Source organism: Anomaloglossus baeobatrachus, unplaced genomic scaffold (genome assembly GCF_048569485.1).
Source record: "Anomaloglossus baeobatrachus isolate aAnoBae1 unplaced genomic scaffold, aAnoBae1.hap1 Scaffold_336, whole genome shotgun sequence".
Taxonomy (NCBI): domain Eukaryota; kingdom Metazoa; phylum Chordata; class Amphibia; order Anura; family Aromobatidae; genus Anomaloglossus; species Anomaloglossus baeobatrachus.
This window is the reverse complement of record NW_027442736.1, coordinates 30,730-51,424: the sequence shown is the minus strand read 5'-3', so window position 1 is coordinate 51,424 and position 20,695 is coordinate 30,730. Positions and strand designations below refer to the sequence as shown.

Genomic DNA, 20,695 nt, shown 5'->3' with positions numbered 1-20,695 from the left:
AGTGTAGTGGTCATCACGTCTGCTTCACACGCAGAAGGTCCTGGGTTCAATCTTTTTTATTGAACATTTTAGCAGAAAACATAATCCCATATTATAACAATCCTGTTTGTTTCAAAATTTATAGTTCCCATAAATACAAAAGCAAACGATTAAACTGTGTAGAAAAAAGTAACACATTCAATGTAATCTTCAATTTAAGCAATATCCCTTTGTAGGAATAAAACTGGTATAATATGTAATAAAAATTGTAAATGTTTCATTACCAAAAACACCTTTCTTCAGCAATAAAAAGGCCCCGTCAGTTACAATTCTGCTCTGCTTGCCAATACATAGTAACTTTCCAGAAGGTTTCATAGTGTAGTAGTCATCACGTCTGCTTAACACTGGTTCAATCCCCAGTAAAATCAATCTGTTCTCGGTGTTGAAATAATACCCTATCAAACTACAATATATGAAGTTCTTGGCTTTGTTGCCGAATGATGGGATGTTTTGGCTTCCATCACCAACAGAACTAATAATTTTTTTCCCCTGGCGGTCAAAACTCGTTTTCAATTGCCATTGCTTTGCAGGATTTCACAGGTTTCATAGTGTAGTGGTCATCACGTCTGCTTCACACGCAGAAGGTCCTGGGTTTAATCCCCAGTAAAACCAGTCTGTTCTTGGTGTTAAAATAATACCCTATCCAACTGCAATACATGAAGTTCTCGGCTTTGTTGCCGAATGACGGGATGTTTTAGCTTCCATAACCAACAGAACTACGAATTTTTTTTTTTTTCCTGGCAGTCAAATTTCGTCTCTAATTGCCATTACTTTGCAGGAATCACAGGTTTTAAAGTGTGGTGGTCATCAAGTCTGCTTCATATGCAAAACGTTCTGGGTTCAATACCCAGTGAAACCAATCTGTTTTCGGTGTTGAAGTAATTTCCTATCAACCTGTAAAGTATGAATTTCTTGGTTTCGTTGCCAAATGACAATACATTTTGGCTTCTATCACAAGGAGAACTACGATTTTGGGTTTCTTTTTTATTGAACATTTTAGCAGAAAACATAATCCCATATTATAAAAAAACCTGTTTGTTTTAAAATATATAGTTCACATAAATACAAAAGCAAACGACTAAACTATGTAGAAAAAAGTAACACATTCAATGTAAACTTCAATTTAAGCAATATCCCTTTGAATGGAATAAAACTCGTAAAATATGTAATAAAAATTGGAAATGTTTCATTACCAAAAATACTTTCCTTCAGCAATAAAAAGGCCCTGTCAGTCACAATTCTGCTCTGCTAGCCAATACACAGTAACTTTTCATCAGTATTCATAGTGTAGTGGTCATCATGTCTGCTTAACACGTAGAAGGTCCTGGGTTTAATCCCCAGTAAAACCAGTCTGTTCTTGGTGTTGAAATAATACCCTATCAAACTACAATATATGAAGTTCTTGGCTTTGTTGCAGAATGATGGGATGTTTTGGCTTCCATCACCAACAGAAGTAAGAATTTTTTTTTTTCCCTGGCGGTCAAAACTCGTCTCCAATTGCCATTGCTTTGCAGGATTTTACAGGTTTCATAGTGTAGTGGTCATCACGTCTGCTTAACACGCAGAAGGTCCTGGGTTCAATCCCCAGTGAAACCAGTCTCTTCTTGGTGTTGAAATAATACCCTATCCAACTGCAATACATGAAGTTCTTGGCTTTGTTGCCGAATGACGGGATGTTTTAGCTTCCATAACCAACAGAACTACGAATTTTTTTTTTTTCCTGGCAGTCAAATTTCGTCTCTAATTGCCATTACTTTGCATGAATCACAGGTTTTAAAGTGTGGTGGTCATCAAGTCTGCTTCATATGCAGAACGTTCTGGGTTCAATACCCAGTGAAACCAATTTGTTTTCGGTGTTGAAGTAATTTCCTATCAACCTGTAAAGTATGAAATTCTTGGTTTCGTTGCCAAATGACAATACATTTTGGCTTCTATCACAAGGAGAACTACGATTTTGGGTTTCTTTTTTATTGAACATTTTAGCAGAAAACATAATCCCATATTATAACAATCCTGTTTGTTTCAAAATTTATAGTTCCCATAAATACAAAAGCAAACGATTAAACTGTGTAGAAAAAAGTAACACATTCAATGTAATCTTCAATTTAAGCAATATCCCTTTGTAGGAATAAAACTGGTAAAATATGTAATAAAAATTGTAAATGTTTCATTACCAAAAACACTTTTCTTCAGCAATAAAAAAGCCCCATCAGTTACAATTCTGCTCTGCTTGCCAATACACAGTAACTTTTTAGAAGGTTTCATAGTGTAGTAGTCATCACGTCTGCTTAACACTGGTTCAATCCCCAGTAAAAGCAATCTGTTCTTGGTGTTGAAATAATACCCTATCAAACTACAATATATGAAGTTCTTGGCTTTGTTGCCGAATGATGGGATGTTTTGGCTTCCATCACCAACAGAACTAATAATTTTTTTCCCCTGGCTGTCAATACTCGTTTTCAATTGCCATTGCTTTGCAGGATTTCACAGGTTTCATAGTGTAGTGGTCATCACGTCTGCTTCACACGCAGAAGGTCCTGGGTTCAATCTTTTTTATTGAACATTTTAGCAGAAAACATAATCCCATATTATAACAATCCTGTTTGTTTCAAAATTTATAGTTCCCATAAATACAAAAGCAAACGATTAAACTGTGTAGAAAAAAGTAACACATTCAATGTAATCTTCAATTTAAGCAATATCCCTTTGTAGGAATAAAACTGGTATAATATGTAATAAAAATTGTAAATGTTTCATTACCAAAAACACTTTTCTTCAGCAATAAAAAGGCCCCGTCAGTTACAATTCTGCTCTGCTTGCCAATACATAGTAACTTTCCAGAAGGTTTCATAGTGTAGTAGTCATCACGTCTGCTTAACACTGGTTCAATCCCCAGTAAAATCAATCTGTTCTCGGTGTTGAAATAATACCCTATCAAACTACAATATATGAAGTTCTTGGCTTTGTTGCCGAATGATGGGATGTTTTGGCTTCCATCACCAACAGAACTAATAATTTTTTTCCCCTGGCGGTCAAAACTCGTTTTCAATTGCCATTGCTTTGCAGGATTTCACAGGTTTCATAGTGTAGTGGTCATCACGTCTGCTTCACACGCAGAAGGTCCTGGGTTTAATCCCCAGTAAAACCAGTCTGTTCTTGGTGTTAAAATAATACCCTATCCAACTGCAATACATGAAGTTCTCGGCTTTGTTGCCGAATGACGGGATGTTTTAGCTTCCATAACCAACAGAACTACGAATTTTTTTTTTTTTCCTGGCAGTCAAATTTCGTCTCTAATTGCCATTACTTTGCAGGAATCACAGGTTTTAAAGTGTGGTGGTCATCAAGTCTGCTTCATATGCAAAACGTTCTGGGTTCAATACCCAGTGAAACCAATCTGTTTTCGGTGTTGAAGTAATTTCCTATCAACCTGTAAAGTATGAAATTCTTGGTTTCGTTGCCAAATGACAATACATTTTGGCTTCTATCACAAGGAGAACTACGATTTTGGGTTTCTTTTTTATTGAACATTTTAGCAGAAAACATAATCCCATATTATAACAATCCTGTTTGTTTCAAAATTTATAGTTCCCATAAATACAAAAGCAAACGATTAAACTTTGTAGAAAAAAGTAACACATTCAATGTAACCTTCAATTTAAGCAATATCCCTTTGTAGGAATAAAACTGGTAAAATATGTAATAAAAATTGTAAATGTTTCATTACCAAAAACACTTTTCTTCAGCAATAAAAAGGCCCCATCAGTTACAATTCTGCTCTGCTTGCCAATACACAGTAACTTTCCAGAAGGTTTCATAGTGTAGTAGTCATCACGTCTGCTTAACACTGGTTCAATCCCCAGTAAAAGCAATCTGTTCTTGGTGTTGAAATAATACCCTATCAAACTACAATATATGAAGTTCTTGGCTTTGTTGCAGAATGATGGGATGTTTTGGCTTCCATCACCAACAGAACTAAGATTTTTTTTTTTTTCCCTGGCGGTCAAAACTCGTCTCCAATTGCCATTGCTTTGCAGGATTTTACAGGTTTCATAGTGTAGTGGTCATCACGTCTGCTTAACACGCAGAAGGTCCTGGGTTCAATCCCCAGTGAAACCAGTCTCTTCTTGGTGTTGAAATAATACCCTATCCAACTACAATACATGAAGTTCTTGGCTTTGTTGCCGAATGACGGGATGTTTTAGCTTCCATAACCAACAGAACTACGATTTTTTTTTTTTTCCTGGCAGTCAAATTTCGTCTCTAATTGCCATTACTTTGCAGGAATCACAGGTTTTAAAGTGTGGTGGTCATCAAGTCTGCTTCATATGCAGAACGTTCTGGGTTCAATACCCAGTGAAACCAATTTGTTTTCGGTGTTGAAGTAATTTCCTATCAACCTGTAAAGTATGAAATTCTTGGTTTCGTTGCCAAATGACAATACATTTTGGCTTCTATCACAAGGAGAACTACGATTTTGGGTTTCTTTTTTATTGAACATTTTAGCAGAAAACATAATCCCAAAATATAACAATCCTGTTTGTTTCAAAATTTATAGTTCCCATAAATACAAAAGCAAACGATTAAACTGTGTTGAAAAAAGTAACACATTCAATGTAATCTTCAATTTAAGCAATATCCCTTTGTAGGAATAAAACTGGTAAAATATGTAATAAAAATTGTAAATGTTTCATTACCAAAAACACTTTTCTTCAGCAATAAAAAGGCCCCATCAGTTACAATTCTGCTCTGCTTGCCAATACACAGTAACTTTCCAGAAGGTTTCATAGTGTAGTAGTCATCACGTCTGCTTAACACTGGTTCAATCCCCAGTAAAAGCAATCTGTTGTTGGTGTTGAAATAATACCCTATCAAACTACAATATATGAAGTTCTTGGCTTTGTTGCCGACAGATGGAATGTTTTGGCTTCCATCACCAACAGAACTAATAATTTTTTTCCCCTGGCTGTCAAAATTCGTTTTCAATTGCCATTGCTTTGCAGGATATCACAGGTTTCATAGTGTAGTGGTCATCACGTCTGCTTCACACGCAGAAGGTCCTGGGTTCAATCCCCAGTGAAACCAAGCTGTTTTCGCTGTTGAAGTAATTTGCTATCAACCTGTAATATATAAAATTCTTGGTTTCGTTGCCAAATGACAATACATTTTGGCTTCCATCACAAAGAGAACTACTATTTTGGGTTTCATTTTCATTTTAGCAGAAAACATAATCCCATATTATAAAAATCCTGTTTGTTTAAAAATATATAGTTCCCATAAATACAAAAGCAAACGACTAAACTGTGTAGAAAAAAGTAACACATTCAATGTAAACTTCAATTTAAGCAATATCCCTTTGTTGGAATAAAACTGGTAAAATATGTAATAAAAATTGTAAATGTTTCATTACCAAAAATACTTTCCTTCAGAAATAAAAAGGCCCCGTCAGTCACAATTCTGCTCTGCTAGCCAATACACAGTAACTTTTCATCAGGTTTCATAGTGTAGTGGTCATCACGTCTGCTTAACACGCAGAAGGTCCTGGGTTCAATCCCCAGTGAAACCAATCTCTTCTTGGTGTTGAAATAATACCCTATCCAACTGCAATATATGAATTTCTTGGCTTTGTTGCTGAATAACAGGATGTTTTGTCTTCCATCACCAACAGAACTTTGAATTTTTTTTTTTTTCCCTGGCGGTCAAAACTCGTCTCCAATTGCCATTGCTTTGCAGGATTTCACAGGTTTCATAGTGTAGTGGTTATCACATCTGCTTAACACGCAGAAGGTCCTAGGTTCAATCCCCAGTGAAACCAGTCTCTTCTTGATGTTGAAATAATACCCTATCCAACTGCAATACATGAAGTTCTTGGCTTTGTTGCCGAATGACGGGATGTTTTAGCTTCCATAACCAACAGAACTACGAATTTTTTTTTTTCCTGGCAGTCAAAACTCGTCTCTAATTGCCATTACTTTGCAGGATTTCACAGGTTTTAAAGTGTGGTGGTCATCAAGTCTGCTTCATATGCAGAACGTTCTGGATTCAATACCCAGTTAAACCAATCTGTTTTTGGTGTTGAAGTAATTTCCTATCAACCTGTAAAGTATGAAATTCTTGGTTTCGTTGCCAAATGACAATACATTTTGGCTTCTATCACAAGGAGAACTACGATTTTGGGTTTCTTTTTTATTGAACATTTTAGCAGAAAACAAAATCCCATATTATAAAAAAACCTGTTTGTTTCAAAATATATAGTTCCCATAAATACAAAAGCAAACGACTAAACTATGTAGAAAAAAGTAACACATTCAATGTAAACTTCAATTTAAGCAATATCCCTTTGTAGGAATAAAACTCGTAAAATATGTAATAAAAATTGGAAATGTTTCATTACCAAAAATACTTTCCTTCAGCAATAAAAAGGCCCTGTCAGTCACAATTCTGATCTGCTAGCCAATACACAGTAACTTTTCATCAGGATTCATAGTGTAGTGGTCATCATGTCTGCTTAACACGTAGAAGGTCCTGGGTTTAATCCCCAGTAAAACCAGTCTGTTCTTGGTGTTGAAATAATACCCTATCAAACTACAATATGTGAAGTTCTTGGCTTTGTTGCAGAATGATGGGATGTTTTGGCTTCCATCACCAACAGAACTAAGAATTTTTTTTTTTTTCCCTGGCGGTCAAAACTCGTCTCCAATTGCCATTGCTTTGCAGGATTTCACAGGTTTCATAGTGTAGTGGTCATCACGTCTGCTTAACACGCAGAAGGTCCTGGGTTCAATCCCCAGTGAAACCAGTCTCTTCTTGGTGTTGAAATAATACTCTATCCAACTGCAATACATGAAGTTCTTGGCTTTGTTGCCGAATGACGGGATCTTTTAGCTTCCATAACCAACACAACTACGAATTTTTTTTTTTTCTGGCAGTCAAATTTCGTCTCTAATTGCCATTACTTTGCAGGAATCACAGGTTTTAAAGTGTGGTGGTCATCAAGTCTGCTTCATATGCAGAACGTTCTGGGTTCAATACCCAGTGAAACCAATCAGTTTTCGGTGTTGAAGTAATTTCCTATCAACCTGTAAAGTATGAAATTCTTGGTTTCGTTGCCAAATGACAATACATTTTGGATTCTATCACAAGGAGAACTACGATTTTGCGTTTCTTTTTTATTGAACATTTTAGCAGAAAACATAATCCCATATTATAACAATCCTGTTTGTTTCAAAATTTATAGTTCCCATAAATACAAAAGCAAACGATTAAACTGTGTAGAAAAAAGTAACACATTCAATGTAATCTTCAATTTAAGCAATATCCCTTTGTAAGAAAAAAACTGGTATAATATGTAATAAAAATTGTAAATGTTTCATTACCAAAAACACTTTTCTTCAGCAATAAAAAGGCCCCGTTAGTTACAATTCTGCTCTGCTTGCCAATACATAGTAACTTTCCAGAAGGTTTCATAGTGTAGTAGTCATCACGTCTGCTTAACACGCAGAAAGTCCTGAGTTTAATCCCCAGTAAAACCAGTCTGTTCTTGGTGTTGAAATGATACCCTATCAAACTACAATATATGAAGTTCTTGGCTTTGTTGCCGAATGATGGGATGTTTTGGCTTCCATCACCAACAGAACTAATATTTTTTTTCCCCTGGCTGTCAAAACTCGTTTTCAATTGCCATTGCGTTGCAGGATTTCACAGGTTTCATAGTGTAGTGGTCATCACGTCTGCTTCACACGCAAAAGGTCCTGGGTTCAATCCCCAGTGAAACCAATCTGTTTTCGCTGTTGAAGTAATTTGCTATCAACCTGTAATATATAAAATTCTTGGTTTCGTTGCCAAATGACAATACATTTTGGCTTCCATCACCAACAGAACTAATAATTTTTTTCCCCTGGCTGTCAAAACTCGTTTTCAATTGCCATTGCAATTGCAGGTTTCAAAGTGTAGTAGTCATCACGTCTGCTTCACACGCAGAATGTCCTGGGTTCAATCCCCAGTAAAGACAAGCCGTTTTCGCTGTTGAAGTAATTTGCTATCAACCTGTAATATCTAAAATCCTTGCTTTCATTGCCAAATGACAATACATTTTGGCTTCCATCACAAAGAACTACGATTTTGGCTTTTTTTTTTATTGACCATTTTAGCAGAAAACATAATCCCATATTATAAAAATCCTGTTTGTTTTAAAATATATAGTTCCCATAAATACAAAAGCAAACGACTAAACTGTGTAGAAAAAAGTAACACATTCAATGTAAACTTCAATTTAAGCAATATCCCTTTGTAGGAAAAAAACTGGTATAATATGTAATAAAAATTGTAAATGTTTCATTACCAAAAATACTTTCCTTCAGCAATAAAAAGGCCCCGTCAGTCACAATTCTGCTCTGCTAGCCAATACACAGTAACTTTTCATTAGGATTAATAGTGTAGTGCTCATCACGTCTGCTTAACACGCAGAAAGTCCTGAGTTTAATCCCCAGTAAAACCAGTCTGTTCTTGGTGTTGAAATAATACCCTATCCAACTGCAATACATGAAGTTCTTGGCTTTGTTGCCGAATGATGGGATGTTTTGGCTTCCATCACCAACAGAACTAATATTTTTTTCCCCTGGCTGTCAAAACTCGTTTTCAATTGCCATTGCTTTGTAGGATTTCACAGGTTTCATAGTGTAGTGGTCATCACGTCTGCTTCACACGCAGAAGGTCCTGGGTTCAATCCCCAGTGAAAACAATCTGCTTTCGCTGTTGAAGTAATTTGCTATCAACCTGTAATATATAAAATTCTTGGTTTCGTTGCCAAATGACAATACATTTTGGCTTCCATCACAAAGAGAACTACTATTTTGGGTTTCTTTTTTATTGTCCATTTTAGCAGAAAACATAATCCCATATTATAAAAATCCTGTTTGTTTAAAAATATATAGTTCCCATAAATACAAAAGCACGGTAACTTTTCATCAGGATTCATAGTGTAGTGGTTATCATGGCTGCTTAACACGTAGAAGGTCCTGGGTTTAATCCCCAGTAAAACTAGTCTGTTCTTGGTGTTGAAATAATACCCTATCCAACTACAATATATGAATTTCTTGGCTTTGTTGCCGAATAACAGGATGTTTTGTCTTCCATCACCAACAGAACTTTGAATTTTTTTTTTTCCCTGGCGGTCAAAACTCGTCTCCAATTGCCATTGCTTTGCAGGATTTCACAGGTTTCATAGTGTAGTGGTCGTCACGTCTGCTTAACACGCAGAAGGTCCTGGGTTCAGTCCACAGTGAAACCAGTCTCTTCTTGGTGTTGAAATAATACCCTATCCAACTGCAATACATGAAGTTCTTGGCTTTGTTGCCGAATGATGGGATGTTTTAGCTTCCAAAACCAAAGGAACTACGAATTTTTTTTTTTTCCTGGCAGTCAAATTTCGTCTCTAATTGCCATTACTTTGCAGGAATCACAGGTTTTAAAGTGTTGTGGTCATCAAGTCTGCTTCATATGCAGAACGTTCTGGGTTCAATACCCAGTGAAACCAATCTGTTTTCGGTGTTGAAGTAATTTCCTATCAACCTGTAAAGTATGAAATTCTTGGTTTCGTTGCCAAATGACAATACATTTTGGCTTCTATCACAAGGAGAACTACGATTTTGGGTTTCTTTTTTATTAAACATTTTAGCAGAAAACATAATCCCATATTATAACAATCCTGTTTGTTTCAAAATTTATAGTTCCCATAAATACAGTGAAACCAGTCTCTTCTTGGTGTTGAAATAATACCCTATCCAACTGCAATACATGAAGTTCTTGGCTTTGTTGCCGAATGATGGGATGTTTTAGCTTCCAAAACCAAAGGAACTACGAATTTTTTTTTTTTCCTGGCAGTCAAATTTCGTCTCTAATTGCCATTACTTTGCAGGAATCACAGGTTCTAAAGTGTGGTGGTCATCAAGTCTGCTTCATATGCAGAATGTTCTGGGTTCAATACCCAGTGAAACAAATCTGTTTTCGGTGTTGAAGTAATTTCCTATCAACCTGTAAAGTATGCAATTCTTTGTTTCGTTGCCAAATGACAATACATTTTGGCTTCTATCACAAGGAGAACTACGATTTTGGGTTTCTTTTTTATTGAACATTTTAGCAGAAAACATAATCCCATATTATAAAAAAACCTGTTTGTTTTAAAATATATAGTTCCCATAAATACAAAAGCAAACGACTAAACTATGTAGAAAAAAGTAACACATTCAATGTAAACTTCAATTTAAGCAATATCCCTTTGTAGGAATAAAACTCGTAAAATATGTAATAAAAATTGGAAATGTTTCATTACCAAAAATACTTTCCTTCAGCAATAAAAAGGCCCTGTCAGTCACAATTCTGCTCTGCTAGCCAATACACAGTAACTTTTCATCAGGATTCAGAGTGTAGTGGTCATCATGTCTGCTTAACACGGAAAGGTCTTGGGTTTAATCCCCAGTAAAACCAGTAGGTTCTTGGTGTTGAAATAATACCCTATCAAACTACAATATATGAAGTTCTTGGATTTGTTGCAGAATGATGGGATGTTTTGGCTTCCATCACTAACAGAACTAAGAATTTTTTTTTTTTTTCCCTGGCGGTCAAAACTCGTCTCCAATTGCCATTGCTTTGCAGGATTTCACAGGTTTCATAGTGTAGTGGTCATCACGTCTGCTTATCACGCAGAAGGTCCTGGGTTTAATCCCCAGTAAAACCAGTCTGTTCTTGGTGTTGAAATAATACCCTATCCAACTGCAATACATGAAGTTCTTGGCTTTGTTGCCGAATGACGGGATGTTTTAGCTTCCATAACCAACAGAACTACGAATTTTTTTTTTTTTTTGGCAGTCAAATTTCGACTCTAATTGCCATTACTTTGCAGGAATCACAGGTTTTAATGTGTGGTGGTCATCAAGTCTGCTTCATATGCAGTACGTTCTGGGTTCAATACCCAGTGAAACCAATTTGTTTTCGGTGTTGAAGTAATTTCCTATCAACCTGTAAAGTATGAAATTCTTGGTTTCGTTGCCAAATGACAATACATTTTGGCTTCTATCACAAGGAGAACTACGATTTTGGGTTTCTTTTTTATTGAACATTTTAGCAGAAAACATAATCCCATATTATAAAAAAAACCTGTTTGTTTTAAAATATATAGTTCCCATAAATACAAAAGCAAACGACTAAACTATGTAGAAAAAAGTAACACATTCAATGTAAACTTCAATTTAAGCAATATCCCTTTGTAGGAATAAAACTCGTAAAATATGTAATAAAAATTGGAAATGTTTCATTACCAAAAATACTTTCCTTCAGCAATAAAAAGGCCCTGTCAGTCACAATTCTGCTCTGCTAGCCAATACACAGTAACATTTCATCAGGATTCATAGTGTAGTGGTCATCATGTCTGCTTAACACGTAGAAGGTCCTGGGTTTAATCCCCAGTAAAACCAGTCTGTTCTTGGTGTTGAAATAATACCCTATCAAACTACAATATATGAAGTTCTTGGCTTTGTTGCAGAATGATGGGATGTTTTGGCTTCCATCACCAACAGAACTAAGAATTTATTTTTTTTTCCCTGGCGGTCAAAACTCGTCTCCAATTGCCATTGCTTTGCAGGATTTCACAGGTTTCATAGTGTAGTGGTCATCACGTCTGCTTAACACACAGAAGGTCCTGGGTTCAATCCCCAGTGAAACCAGTCTCTTCTTGGTGTTGAAATAATACCCTATCAACCTGCAATATATTAAGTACTTGGCTTTGTTGCCGAATAACAGGATGTTTTGGCTTCCATCACAAGGAGAACTACGATTTTGGGTTTCTTTTTTATTGAACATTTTAGCAGAAAACATAATCCCATATTATAAAAAAACCTGTTTGTTTTAAAATATATAGTTCCCATAAATACAAAAGCAAACGACTAAACTATGTAGAAAAAAGTAACACATTCAATGTAAACTTCAATTTAAGCAATATCCCTTTGTAGGAATAAAACTGGTAAAATATGTAATAAAAATTGTAAATGTTTCATTACCAAAAATACTTTCCTTCAGCAATAAAAAAGCCCTGTCAGTCACAATTTTGCTCCGATAGCCAATACTCTATAATTTTTTTGTCATGTTTCATAGTGTAGTGGTTATCATGTGTGCTTTACATGCAGAAGGTCCTGATTCAATCCCCAGTGAAACCTATCTGTTCTTGGTGTTGAAGTAATACTCTATCAACCAGCAATATAAAAAGTTCTTGGCTTTGTTCACGAATAACGGGGTGTTTTGTCTTCCATCACCAACAGTACTACGAATTATTTTTTTTTTTTACCCTGGCGGTCAAAACTAGAGATGAGCGAACCGGTCGCGGTTCGGCTCGAGGTCGGTTCGCCGAACGGAGCTCCCGTTCGAGTTCGGTTCGTCGAACGTTTAACGAACCGAACTCGAACTGCATAGGAAACAATGGCAGGCAATCACAAACACATAAAAACACCTAGAAAACACCCTCAATGGTGTCCAAAAGGTGACAAACAACGCACAACACATCCCAAACACATGGGAAAGTGACAAGGACATATACTCATGCGAAAACAAAAGTGCTGGACAAGGAAAAAGAGGAGGACACACAGATATATGAGTATATGCAAGGAAACATCGATGCCATTACTGTGCAACTTGAGCCCTGCTCATTTTAGGCTTCCAATCTGGATAAATTGCCTGAGATTGCCACGTACGCCTTGGGGATCTTGTCGTGTCCTGCAGCCAGCGTTCTCTCGGAACCTTTCTTCAGTGCTGCTGGGGGTCTGCTGGTAGATAAGCACACGTGTCTGTCCACTGACAATGTGGACAAGGCTCTCAGAGGACTTTTCTTCCCCTGGGTCACCCAAGGGACGGGAAAGGCACGCTTATTTTTGAGAGTGCTTCATGCAAAGCATCTTTTTCTTTTTCACAAGGGGGGTCAACTGATGCCAGTCAAGTGGGGTGTGTGTGGCCCAATTAGTGGCAACGAGGGAGACTGTGGTTGGAGTCCCCTCGCTGTGTTTCTAAAAGAACCAAGATGAACAAGTCATGGCTCTCAGAGGACTTTTCTTCCCCTGAGTCAGCCAGGGGATGATAAAGGCAAGCGTATTTTTGAGAGTGCTTCATGCAAAGCATCTTTTTCTTTTTCAAAAGGGGGGGTCAACTGATGCCAGTCAAGTGGGGTGTGTGTGGCCCAACTAGTGGCAACGAGGGAGACTGTGGTTGGAGTCCCCTCGCTGTGTTTTACAAGATTTTCGAAGGGCATGACATGCCTAAGAGGTTGAGTTTCATCATCTGCAACTTGTTGGCAACAGAAAGGCTGCCTTTACACCCTTTTGAGACCGAGGATTTTCGAGACCTTATGCCCATTGCAGTGCCCCAAGAGCCGATGGCCAGTCGTCACTCCTTCTCCAAGAAAGGCGTGCCCGCGCTACCACAGTAGGTCGCACACAACCTCACCGATTCCTTGAGAAACTCTGTGTGTGACAGGGTGCATTTCACCACAGATACTTGGACCAGTAAGCATGGACAGGGGAGTTACATGTTGCTGACTGGGCACTGGGTAACTATGGTGAGAGATGGAGAAGGGTTTGCTGTACAAGTCTTTCCGTCCCCACGACTTGTGTGTCAATCCTTCCTCTGTATGTACAAGTTCATCCGCTGCTTCTGCCTCCTCAACCTCGTGTGGGTCCTCCACCTTGGCCCAAGCCCTGTGTGGTCAGTCCACCCTTCCTTGTAACTGCGCCCAAGGAATCCCACACACCTCCTTACTATGCTGGCAGCAGAGCTCAAGGCCATCAGGCGGTCAAATGTTTACTTTGAAATGTAGGGGAAATGTGAGACACCGCTGAGGAATTGTGGACGGTTAGCTCTGGAGAGTGAGACCGAGTTTCATCAATGGTTGTCTCCACTCAACCAGCAGCCAGGGAAGGTCGGGTGCGACAATGATGCAAACCAGTCTGCGACCCTTCTTCAGGGCAATGTGGCACACGTGCCTTGTATGGCTCACGTGTTGAACCTGGTTGTCCAGCAATTTTTAAAACACTATCCCGGCCTACATGGCCTTCTGCAGAGGGCACGGTGTAACGCCTGCCTGGATCGACACACTCAGATGGGCTGTAAAGGATAGGCTAGAGGCAAGCCACTCACCAAGCTGGACACCCAGAACCCTGAAACCCTTTAACCCCTATACAGTGATTTGGAATTACACAGGGCCCAAGTTGATCAATACCTGTGGAAGGCTGCAGTTCCAGAGAATAGTAGTCATGCAGGGTCAAAAACATTAATTGAGGAAGAGGAACAGAATGGGATGGCCAGGACTTAATCAGAAAACAAGCAGAGGTGAAATGCGGATCGGCCAACGAGGTACATAAACAGCAAGCAGGAAAAGTAGTCAGGTAACAAGCACACAAACTCATAAAACTGAACTGGGGGTAACAGTAACAAAAGGTTCATAGCTTTGTCTGGCAGTGGTCTGCAGACAGGAGGGGCCTAAAAAAGGGTGTGGTGTCTTCCCATTGGTTGTAGCTGAATGATGGTACTTCATCTGTGAGATACCCACCACCTACATTCAGCCTGTGGCTCTGTATCTGTCAAGGTAACGCAACCCAGTGGGTGACCATAACCTGCGTCCACCTGCGCCGCAGGCATCGACTCCTTTCCCATCATCAGCACTATGCACGAAAGGAACACGTTGTCACCTGGTGACCGGAGTACAAATTAATTGAGTGGACTACGTTGGTGACTTAACAGCCGTGTGCGGCAATGATGCAAACCTGTCTGCGGCCCTTCGTCAGGGCAATGTGACACACGTGCCTTGTATGGCTCACGTGTTGAATCTGATTCTCCAGCAATTTTTAAAATACCATCCCGGCCTACATGGCCTTGTGCAGCGGGCACGCTGCTATGTGCTCACTTTCATCCATCGCACCCAGCAGCTCAACAACTTTCATCGCTCCTGAAGTCTTAGGGTCTGGCGGTTAAACGCCGGAAATGCGATGTTCCGACACGCAGGAATTGGAATCTGCTCATGTTGCAGCGTCTGTGGAAGCACCGCAGAGCCCTGCTGAAATACGTTATAATGTATACCCTGGGCTAACTTGATCCAGAGGTGGTGCAGATCACGCTGCTGGAGTGGTGTCAGATCAAGGACCTATGCATCCTTCTACACAGTTTACAAATGTCGACGAAGATGTTTAGCACTAGCGATGCCATTCTCAGTGTGACAATTCTGGTCATCTACAAGATGGAGCACACTGTAAGCATTATTCGGAGTCAGGTGTTGGTCCAAGAGGAAGGGGAGGAAGTACAGGAGGAGTCATATGCAGAAGGGATAATAAGATGTACAAGGTCCATACGTTGAGCGAAACCTAGGCGGCAGTCATGGTGGGGGATAGGGATTAACAAGGGCGCATAGTATCAGCAAAAATTGTTGAGGAAGGTGCAGGAGCCCATGAAGAAATGGAGGACGAACTTGCGATGGGCATGGAAGACTCAGCAGATGAGTGAGAGCTTGCTCACATTTCGGTTGTGCGAGGTTGGGGGGAGAGGGCAGAGGAAGGAGGCACGATTCTCACCTCTCTGCCACCAACAAACCAAGGACTTGGTCCTCCTGGATGCACAAGACACATGAGCGCCTTCTTGCTGCACTACCTACAACATGACCCTCGGATTGTACGAATTCGAAGTAATGCTAACTACTGGGTTGCCACACTGTTAGATCCCCGGTACAAGACAAAATTTGGCGAAATAATATCAGCCATAGAAAGGGACGCACGTATACAGGAGTATCTGCAGAAGGTGGTACGGATTCTTAGATCTGCTTTTCCAGTAAACACCAGTGCTGCACAGAGTGAATCTCAATGCTTTGTCATGGATAGGAGGAAATGGGCTTTTACTTGTCCACATCTGAGGGACCGAGGGCTGGCTGCTGGGCTGAGATGGCATTGAGTACGGTGTCCCTGCAGAGTTGCACTTTTGGTCATATACCAAATGAGTTGAAAAATGACAAATGCTGGTGGAAAGGGGAACAGGTGTGTTGGAAAGGGGAAAAAAGTTTTTGTGAGTGGGTTTGGTTGTTAAGCAAAAGTAACATTTGATGAAGAAACACCATCTGTTACGGTGGGACTGGCAGATTTGGATAAGGTGGTATATACTATGTTACTGGTATATAACGAAAATTAATAAGAAAAAAAAAAGAGAAAGGTATATATCCCCATCAGCAGTCAATGTCCACCGTGCTCCCAGATGGAAAAGGAGAGGTTGGCAAATGGAAGGTTCGGTGGAGGATACAGATCTATGTGGCTATGAAACTAATAGTTGCCTGAACCGAGTTAGACGCCACTCGGATCTTGAGACTGGGAGCTCTGTTAGCGTCACAGGGTCCACACGCCCACCCAGCCCAGGAACTCCCTGTTAACATCACAGGGGCCATTGAGTACGCTGACCGTGTGCATTGGGGCCACACCTGTGGACAGCAGGTGCATCAGCAGTAGCAGGCCTGTTAATGCCACTGGGCTGCACAAGCAGGACTTGAAGGACAGGAGCTGGTCTTAACCGTTCTGCGTTACCAACTGTGGTGGCGGCCTGCATCGACGCCCTATCCCTGCCTACCTCTGGCCTAAAGCCGCAATGGGTTCAACACATGGAGGTGTGCTCTTTCGGAGCATAATAGAAGACTGCGCACCTCCTTGTTGGCTCCAGCCCGTTTTATAACCTGGGTCCGCCCCAAACCAGGGTGGACCACAATGCACCTCCTGGAGAAAAAAGCAGAGTGACACGTCATGAGTGGCATAACTAGCGTCCTATTTGGAACCGCAACTTCAATAATGACATCATGGCGGCCACAACACAAACACCTCACCAGTCATTGTTTTACCATCAATAATGAGGTGACAAGTCATAGGGGCGGGCCTCTGCAAGCCATTTGGGAGTGGCCTGGCCACATCGTCAGGACACCTGATGCCCTGTGGTCTATATGGGCCCCCCCACATCAGGGGCAGGGCCAAAGAGTTCATTACCGGACCTAGTTTCTGATGCAGTAAGTGCCTGAGCATGGTCAGTTGCATGAAATAGCATCTCTGAAAAAAGACTATCAGCTTTAGCATGGTGTCTCGGCACAAAACAGGACTTAGACCCGGCACGGAATGCAAGTACCTGTGCAAAGAGGCTTTTCACACTAAGTGTGGGAGCATGCGCTGTATCCCGAAATGAAGACTTAGCGTCAGGAATGGCACAGTCAGGCTGAGCATACTCACTAGGTGAAACACTGTAGTTAGGCTGTAGCTGGGGTAAATCGGCACACGCATGCGCACTAGCTGCCTCTCCACACTTACACGTGGAGGAGAAATTGCTCTTCGGGTGTGGACTTGGAGATGCTGTCTATGAACAGAAGGAAAAGCTAAAGAAAGCCTCACTTTCTATCCCTCCGAATTATCAAATGCAGCAATGAATTCCCTGAGTTTGCTATAACATTAGCGTAGCAAAATGTGCATGAAGGTGTCCTGCACAGGTGCTAGAAATAGCTTGGCACCAGTGGGACAATAATGGAATACAACATCCAGTTCTATAATGCCACTAAATGGCAGTATTTTTTGCTATCAATATAGCTTATTAAAAACAGAGCAGGAGGGTGTCCTGCACAGGTACTAGAAATAGCTTGGCACCAGTGGGACAATAATGGAATACAACATCCAGTTCTATGATGCCACTAAATGGCAGTATTTTTTGCTATCATTATAGCTTATTAAAAACAGAGCAGGAGGGTGTCCTGCACAGGTGCTGCACATAGATTTGCACCAATGGGCCACTAATGGAGTACAACAGCCACTTCTTGTATGCCACTAAGTTTACTCAATTTTTGGTATTATAATGTCTTAGTAAGTAACAATGAGTTTTAGTGTGCAATGCAGGCAGACGTGCTGCAAATATCTTTGCACTAGTGGGACTATACAGAAGTCCAATAGCCACGTTTAGGATGCCACTAGGTTCACTCAGTGTTTGCTAGTATAATGGCTTAGTAACAATGAGTTTGAGTGTGCAATGCAGGCAGACGTGCTGCAAATATCTTCGCACTAGTGAGACTATACAGAAGTCCAATAGCCACGTTTAAGATGCCACTAGGTTCACTCAGTGTTTGCTAGTATAATGGCTTAGTAACAATGAGTTTGAGTGTGCAATGCAGGCAGACGTGCTGCAAATATCTTTGCACTAGTGGGACAATACAGAAGTCCAACAGCCAATTTTATGATGCCACTAAGTTCACTCAGTGTTTGCTAGTATAATGGCTTGGTAACAATTAGTTTGAGTGTGCAATGCAGGCAGACGTGCTGCAAATATCTTTGCACTAGTGGGACAATACAGACGTCCAATAGCCATGTTTAGGATGCCACTAGGTTCACTCAGTGTTTGCTAGTATAATGGCTTAGTAACAATGAGTTTGAGTGTGCAATGCAGGCAGACGTGCTGCAAATATCTTTGCACTAGTGGGACTATACAGAAGTCCAAGAGCCACGTTTAGGATGCCACTAGGTTCACTCAGTGTTTGCTAGTATAATGGCTTAGAAACAATGAGTTTGAGTGTGCAATGCAGGCAGACGTGCTGCAAATATCTGTGCACTACTGGGACTATACAGAAGTCCAATAGCCAAGTTTAGGATGCCACTAGGTTCACTCAGTGTTTGCTAGTATAATGGCTTAGTAACAATGAGTTTGAGTGTGCAATGCAGGCAGACGTGCTGCAAATATCTTTGCACTAGTGGGACTATACAGAAGTCCAATAGCCACGTTTAGGATGCCACTAGGTTCACTCAGTGTTTGCTAGTATAATGGCTTAGTAACAATGAGTTTGAGTGTGCAATGCAGGCAGCAGTGCTGCAAATATCTTTGCACTAGTGGGACTATACAGAAGTCCAATAGCCACGTTTAGGATGCCTCTAGGTTCACTCAGTGTTTGCTAGTATAATGGCTTAGTAACAATGAGTTTGAGTGTGCAATGCAGGCAGACGTGCTGCAAATATCGGTGCACTACTGGGACTATACAGAAGTCCAATAGCCACGTTTAGAATGCCACTAGGTTCACTCAGTGTTTGCTAGTATAATGGCTTAGTAAAAATGAGTTTGAGTGTGCAATGCAGGCAGACGTGCTGCAAATATCTTTGCACTAGTGGGACTATACAGAAGTCCAATAGCCACGTTTAGGATGCCACTAGGTTCACTCAGTGTTTGCTAGTATAATGGCTTAGTAACAATGAGTTTGAGTGTGCAATGCAGGCAGACGTGCTGCAAATATCTTTGCACTAGTGGGACTATACAGAAGTCCAATAGCCACGTTTAGGATGCCACTAGGTTCACTCATTGTTTGCTAGTATAATGGCTTAGTAACAATGAGTTTGAGTGTGCAATGCAGGCAGACGTGCTGCAAATATCTTTGCACTAGTGGGACTATACAGAAGTCCAATAGCCACGTTTAGGATGCCACTAGGTTCACTCAGTGTTTGCTAGTATAATGGCTTAGTAACAATGAGTTTGAATGTGCAATGCAGGCAGAGGTGCTGCAAATATCTGTGCACTACTGGGACTATACAGAAGTCCAATAGCCACGTTTAGGATGCCACTAAGTTCACTCATTGTTTGCTAGTATAATGGCTTAGTAACAATGAGTTTGAGTGTGCAATGCAGGCAGACGTGCTGCAAATATCTTTGCACTAGTGGGACTATACAGAAATCCAATAGCCACGTTTAGGATGCCACTAGGTTCACTCAGTGTTTGCTAGTATAATGGCTTAGTAACAATGAGTTTGAGTGTGCAATGCAGGCAGAGGTGCTGCAAATATCTGTGCACTACTGGAACTATACAGAAGTCCAATAGCCACGTTTAGGATGCCACTAAGTTCACTCAGTGTTTGCTAGTATAATGGCTTAGTAACAATGAGTTGGAGTGTGCAAAGGGCAGGAGGGTACAGTGGCAGGGTTGTGGGTCTCTGGGTAGAGGAAATGAAGCATGCCTTTCTATCCCTCCTAATGGGAAAATGCAGCGAGGAAATCCCTGACCTTAGCTACACAGACGCTGTCATCTTGTGTAGCTGTTAAACTCTGTTTTCAGGACCTGTCACCTATGGCTCTGACCCTGCCGGTATGAGCCCTTAAAAGGACTGATAGAAAGTGCTATCCCTATGCTGCCCAGCACTGTGTATGGAGCGTATACAGCTGTATCGGCGATAGGAGCTGCGCCAGTGAAGTCTGACACCAAGGACGCCGAAGGCAGATAATGGCGTGCTGGAGGAAAATGTCCGGTTTAATAATGCAGGGACATGTGACATGGACATCCTATCACACATGCCGCTGCTTCTCTGGCTAAAAGTCCACTTAGCTGTGTGTGTGTCTGGGATTGGCTGACATGCTGGCCCTCCCCACTACACGCGCGCGCTTAGGGAAGGAAGACAAGGAAAAAAAAAAATGGCGATTGCCATTATCCATACAGCAGTGATCTGAACGCGCTGTTCCCGCACACTATACACTGAAATGTTATAATAGTGTAAGTCACAGAGTGACTTACACTATTACAGCGGAAAGCCAGCTAGGAATTAGCTGTTTTTTTTGCTGCTAGAACCGTTCTCGAATGTATCTAGAA

At 40.5% G+C, this 20,695-nt stretch overlaps 6 non-coding genes across 6 annotated transcripts; all 6 read left to right on the top strand.

Moving 5' to 3' along the window:
* Positions 1 to 1,562: 1,562 nt before the first annotated feature.
* On the top strand, positions 1,563 to 1,635 carry TRNAV-AAC (transfer RNA valine (anticodon AAC)). The gene has a single exon. It is a non-coding gene; the product is annotated as a tRNA-Val (tRNA).
* A 2,450-nt stretch (positions 1,636 to 4,085) lies between these two features.
* Positions 4,086 to 4,158, top strand: TRNAV-AAC (transfer RNA valine (anticodon AAC)). The gene has a single exon. It is a non-coding gene; the product is annotated as a tRNA-Val (tRNA).
* Positions 4,159 to 5,051: 893 nt separating this feature from the next.
* Positions 5,052 to 5,124, top strand: TRNAV-CAC (transfer RNA valine (anticodon CAC)). Its single transcript has one exon. It is a non-coding gene; the product is annotated as a tRNA-Val (tRNA).
* Positions 5,125 to 5,532: 408 nt separating this feature from the next.
* On the top strand, positions 5,533 to 5,605 carry TRNAV-AAC (transfer RNA valine (anticodon AAC)). The gene has a single exon. It is a non-coding gene; the product is annotated as a tRNA-Val (tRNA).
* Positions 5,606 to 6,765: 1,160 nt separating this feature from the next.
* Positions 6,766 to 6,838, top strand: TRNAV-AAC (transfer RNA valine (anticodon AAC)). The gene has a single exon. It is a non-coding gene; the product is annotated as a tRNA-Val (tRNA).
* Positions 6,839 to 10,701: 3,863 nt separating this feature from the next.
* Positions 10,702 to 10,774, top strand: TRNAD-AUC (transfer RNA aspartic acid (anticodon AUC)). Its single transcript has one exon. It is a non-coding gene; the product is annotated as a tRNA-Asp (tRNA).
* Positions 10,775 to 20,695: the final 9,921 nt, after the last annotated feature.